Source organism: Bufo bufo, chromosome 3, assembly GCF_905171765.1.
Source record: "Bufo bufo chromosome 3, aBufBuf1.1, whole genome shotgun sequence".
Taxonomy (NCBI): domain Eukaryota; kingdom Metazoa; phylum Chordata; class Amphibia; order Anura; family Bufonidae; genus Bufo; species Bufo bufo.
The window spans coordinates 99,817,028-99,823,262 of NC_053391.1; positions in this window are offsets into that span (position 1 = coordinate 99,817,028).

The window sequence follows — 6,235 nt, forward strand, 5'->3', positions numbered from 1 at the left end:
TAATACATCATTTTTCAGTCCAATATTAAAGTTAAAGGGATTCTGTCACCAGGTTTCACCCCCTCCAGATAAAAATATGGTTATGTTCAGGGAGCTTTCACGATTCCTAATGTGGTCTTATAAATGTAATCTGTAGGCTCATTTTGCTAAAAAAAACGCTATTACTAACCTGTCATTCAACAAAATAAGGTGCCCAAGGGGATGTAAATGGACCGAAGCTGCCGCCCGCACCAGCCGCCGTTCGTGCCCAGCTCCGCCTTTCCCCGACCGAAGCGCCGCCTCATAATCCTGTGCGACGCCTCAGGCTCTCCCTCCCTCCCCCCTCCTTCTGCTCTAACATCTCGCGCGTGCGCACAGGGCTCTGCCAGTGTGCAGGTCGTTGAGCGAAGTGCCGGCGCATGCGCACTTCGCTCTATGAAGCCGAACGGAGAAGTCCGCACGGGCGCATCTGGCAGAGCCCTGTGCGCACGCGCGAGATGTTAGAGCAGAAGGAGGAGGGAGGGAGAGCCGGAGGCGTCACACAGAATTATGAGGCGGCGCTGAGGTCGGAAAAGAAAGAGCTGGGCACGAACGGCGGCGGGTGCGGGCGGCAGCTTCGGTCCATTTACATCCCCTTGGACACCTTATTTTGTTGAATGACAGGTTAGTAATAGCGTTTTTTTAGCAAAATGAGCCTACAGATTACATTTATAAGACCACATTAGGAATCGTGAAAGCTCCCTGAACATAACCATATTTTTATCTGGAGGGGGTGAAACCTGGTGACAGAATCCCTTTAAACACTATTTTGCATGTTATATACTATAGGAAGGCGCTAGGGTCCGTCATTGACGGAAGGTACATGTCACCGAGGTTCCTGGCCTCGGTGAGATAAGAAATGGCAATTTTGTGTGTCAGCGGCAGCTAGTGCTCACTGACACTGTTTTACTTAGCGTGATTATAAAGCCAATCCGGACCGGTTCTTATTGGGAGCAGCCAAAGAGCAGGATGGGTGTCTGTTCCCCACGTCCAGGCCAGGTTTTGGGCTGGGGTTTAAAAGCCCAGCTGGATGTGGAATGAACCTCCAGGTGATAGTGGAGCTCTGTGTTTTGGGAGCTGAGGAGTTCTGCAAGGCTGAGAGCTGCCAGCTGGAAGCCAGGCGCCCTAAAGCCTGCTGTGGACTGCCAGGTGACGCGTTTTTGAGTTTCGTTGACTTTTGCTGTGTGAATTAACACGTGGATTCCTGAGGTGTGAATTAACACCAAGGCCCTGCCAAGTATTGTTTATTTTCTGCCTTTTTGTGAATAAACACTGACTTTTGCTTTTCAACCGTGGTTTTGCCTCTGTATTGCGTCCGCTTACCCTGCCTACCAGAGCAAATCCCTACAATTTGTGGCTTGAAGCGGGCAAGCGCAGTGAGGCTGGCGTGAATGCCGAAATATTTTTGGTTTGCACACGGTTGTATGTCATTTATCAAACCGGCTAGATTCAAACTGGGGTCACGTGGCGAAATGGAGGCTGTTATGAAGGCCCTCGTAGAGGCTAACCTGCAGCAACACGAGGCTAATAAGCAGCAGCAGGAGCTCAACCAGTTGCTGCTACAACACATAATGGCTTTGCAGACAGCAGGAGCAACCCCAAGCGTACACGATGCCCAGAAAGCAGTCCGTGCAGCGATCCCTAAAATGACCCCCGCAGACTGTCGAGACCTACCTGGTGATGTATGAGAAAGTGGCCACCAGGGAAAAGCTTCCCCAAGACCAGTGGGCTGGTGTCGTCGCTCCTGTTCTGACATCAGAGTCCCAGCGGGTGTTTTTCGATTTGCCGGACGATCAAGCGGCTGACTACCCAAAGGTAAAGGGGGAGATTTTGGCAAAACTGGGGGTGAATGTGCTGGTCCGGGCCCAGCGGGTGCATCAGTGGAGGTTCAACCCGGCGTAGCCTGTGAGACCCCAGTATTATGACCTGCTCAACCTGTTGCAAAAGTGGCTACAACCTGACATGCTGAGCCCCACTGCTATGTTGGACCGGTTGTTAGCAGACAGGTTCTGGAGGGCTCTGCCACCCCCTCTCCAGAAATAGATTGGCCAGGTCTCTCCAGGTAATGCGCTGGAGATGGTCGACCTGGTGGAGCACTATGAGGCTACCCGGAACTTACAGGGGCGTTCTGTTGGGAGGGGGGCAGTCAAATCCTGTAACTCTCCACCCCGGACCCAGCAACCGGTGCCCACCAAACCCGCCTGGGATGTAACCCCTGTGGACCTTGCTGCAATAATCTGCTGGCGGTATCGGGAGCCTGGCCATGTTCGAGCGGACTGCCCACGTCAGGAGGAAACCATGGACACTAACTATGGCTTCCGTCACTCATTATATGCCAGGAAACTGTGTGCAGTGGGTGCTCCAGAGTCTCTGAACCACCTGTGCCAGGTTGAAGTGGGAGACACTCCAGCAAAGGCTCTGTTGGATGACCCTGCTAAGGGCTTCCCTGGTACGCTCTGCTGAGTACACCGGCCGTAAGGTCGGAGTCATGTGTATACATGGGGACTTAAGACTATTCTACTGCTATGGTGTCAGCCTACGGTTTCCGGCAGGTGGATCCACAAGGTGGCTGTCGCAACCAACCTACATATGAACTTATAGTAGGGAGAGACTTCCTGGGTTTCACGGCACTGTGGCCTGTTCCGAGTGTGTCTGATGCGCATGAGACAGATGTAACCCTAGCAGAGTGGCCCGGGTCAGGGGGGAGACCAGAACCCTGGGAACCTGAGTCCGAAGGGCTAGTGGTAGAGGTGACCGCCACTTCGGTGGAAGAGGAGGAAACAACCCCGCTGAGTGTAATGGTGGGAGACATGGAGGACTTGCTGCCGGGGCCTGAGCTGGCAGACCTTAATGTCTCCGTGGATAATTTTGGTACCATGCAACACCGGGATCCAACCTTATCCTGAGCCTGGGAAAATTTACTAATAATAGATGGTGAACCACAACAACCAGGGGCAGAGTCAGTGTTCCCCCGTTTTGTGGTCAATCAGGATATGTTGTATTGGGTAAATCGGCTGTGAGGTGAATCCATTGAACAGTTGGTGGTGCCCCAGGCTTATCGGAAACTCGTGTTGGAGTTAGCCCACCAGCATGTTCTCGGGGGTCATCTGGGAATGCAGAAAACACAGGACCGGATACTACAACGGTTTTACTGGCCTAGTGTGTTTAAAGAGGTGGACGAGTTCTGTAAGTCTTGCCCGACCTGCCAGGCAACTAGCCCCCAGCACCTTTTTCGCAGTCCCTTGGTACCCCTCCCGATCATCGAGGTACCGTTTGAGCGAATCGCTATGGACCTGGTAGGTCCTGTATCGAAGTCCACTAGGGGACACCAACACATTTTGGTTGTCCTTGATTACGCTACTCGGTACCCGGAGGCAGTGCCACAGCGACATACATCGGCGAAACTTAAAGCTAAAGAGCTAATGGAGATGTTCTCCTGATTGGGGCTACCTAAAGAGGTCCTGACTGACCAGGGGACCCATTTTATGTCCAAGTTCATGAGGGAACTCTGCAATTTGCTGCGTATTAAACAGTTACGGACATCCGTGTACCATCCAAAAACGGACAGACTGGTTGAAAGGTTTAACAAAACTCTAAAAACTATGGTAAAAAGGGTGGTGACCAAAGATGGAAAGGATTGGGACCTTCTTCTGCCCTATCTCATGTTCGCAGTGCGAGAGGTGCCCCAGGTCTCTACTGGGTTCTCGCCCTTTGAATTGCTATATGGCAGACATCCTCGTGGCTTGTTGGACGTAGCCAAAGAGGCGTGGGAACAACAACCCACTCCGCATAAAAGCGTCCTTGAATATGTTACCAAGATGCAACAGCGGATAGAGACCCTTTTGCCTCTTGTCAGGGAACATATATGGAGGCCGCTCAGCGAGCCCAGAGTCCGATCTATAATCGGCAGGCTCGGGTCCGGAACTTTAACCCGGGTGATCGGGTTTTGGTTCTGGTGCCGACTGTGGACAGTAAGTTCCTAGCCAGGTGGCAGGGGCTCTACGAGGTACGTGAAAAAATTGGAGAGGTAAATTACAAGGTACACCAGCCTGGGAGGTGAAAGCCAGAGCCGGTTTACCATGTTAATTTACTAAAACCTTGGAAGGATAGGGAAACCTGTACGGAAGACAGCCCGCGGCCGGGCTTTCTTGGACAAGAGATTCCAGCTCCTATGTCTGATGCAAGGGAAGCTGTTGCCACAATAAAAATTGCTGATAGCCTCGCCTCTAAACAGGCTCAGGAAACCAGGGAGTTCGTTAGTCTGAACACAGATGTGTTCTCAGACCTCCCTGGACGCACTTCCGTAATCCAACATGACATTGTCACTGAGCCTCAGGGAAAAATACGGTTAAAGCCATACCGGGTACCCGAGGCTCGGCGAAAAGCCATCTCGGAGGAAGTGCAGCTCATGTTGCGGCTGGATGTCATTGAGGAGTCTAAAAGTGAGTGGGCCAGTCCTATAGTCTTAATTCCCAAGCCAGACTGGACGTTACGATTTTGTAACTATTTTCGGAAATTAAACGTAATATCAAAGTTCGATGCATATCCAATGCGTCAGGTAGATTAACTAATTGAGCAATTAGGACAAGCCAGGTATTTTTCTGTTTTGGACCTCACCAAACGGTACTGGCAAGTACCCTTGATGGAGGCTGCCAAAGAGAAAACTGCCTTCATTACACCAGAGGGGCTGTACCAATATAAGGTGTTACCCTTTGGCCTGCATGGCGCCCCTGCCACTTTCCAACGTCTAATGGATATTGTACTTCGTCCACATCGGCGGTACGCCTCGGCTTACCTGGACGATATTATCATTCACAGTACCGACTGGGAAAGTCACCTGCCCAAAGTACAGGCCGTAGTGGACTCCCTTCGAAAGGCGGGACTAACAGCTAACCCAAAGAAATGTGCAATAGGGTTAGAGGAGACTAAATACCTTGGGTATGTCATTGGACGCGGAGTCATTAAAGCCCAAGTAAGCAAAATAGAGGCGATACGGAATTGGCCCCGACCTGCCACCTCTAGACAAGTAAAGTCGTTCCTGGGAATGGTGGGCTATTACATGAGGTTTGTCCCCCATTTTGCCACGTTAGTGGCTCCGATTACAGGGCTCCTAAAGGGACGGAAGTCCGTGATAGTCCGCTGGAATGACCAGGCGGAAGAGGCTTTCTCCGCTTTGAAGTCTGCCTTGTGTGGGTCCCCAATTTTGGTGACGCCCGACATCAAGAGGGAATTTGTGGTACAGACTGATGCCTCCAAAGTAGGCCTCGGTGCGGTACTGTCTCAGGAAGGCAACGGGGAGGAGCATCCCGTTGTCTTCCTCAGCCGTAAGCTCACTCCAGCAAAGACCCGGTACAGTATAGTGGAGAGAGAATGCCTGGCCATCAAGTGGGCACTCGAGTCTCTCCGATATTATCTGTTGGGGAGGAAGTTCCGTCTAGTGACCGATCACTCCCCTCTCAAGTGGATGAGCCAGGCCAAAGAGAGGAATGCTCGGGTCACCAGGTGGTTCTTGTCGCTGCAAAACTTTTTAAGTTCACAGTAGAAGACAGGGCAGGCCGACTACAGGGAAACGCGGATGCCCTGTCCCGAGTACACTGTCTGGCGTGTGTTCACCCCCTCAGGGTTGAACAAAGGGGGAGGTATGTAGGAAGCCGCAAGGGTCCGTCATTGACGAAAGGTACGTGTCACCGAGGTTCCTTGCCTCGGTGAGATGAGAACCAGTAATTTTGTGTGTCAGTGGCAGCTAGTGCTCGCTGACACTGTTTTACTTAGTGTGGCTGTAAAGCCAATCCGGGACCGTTCTTATTGGGAGCAGCCAAAGAGCAGGGTGGGTGGCTGTTCCCCACGTCCAGGCCAGGTTTTGGGCTGGGGTTTAAAAGCCCAGCCAGCTGCTCAGCTGGGTGTGGAATGAACCTCCAGGTGATAGTGGAGCTCTGTGTTTTGGGAGCTGAGGAGTTCTGCCATACTGCAAGGCTGAGAGCTGCCAGCTGGAAGCCAGGCGCCCTAAAGCCTGTTGTGGACTGCCAGGTGACGTGTTTTTGAGTTCTGTGGACTTTTGCTGTGTGAATTAACACGAGGATTCCTGCGATGTGAATTAACACCAGGGCCCTGCCAAGTATTGTTTCTTTTCTGCTTTTTTGTGTGAATAAACACTGACTTTTGCTTTTCAACCGTGGTTTTGCCTCTGTATTGCATCCGCTTACCCTGCCTACCAGAG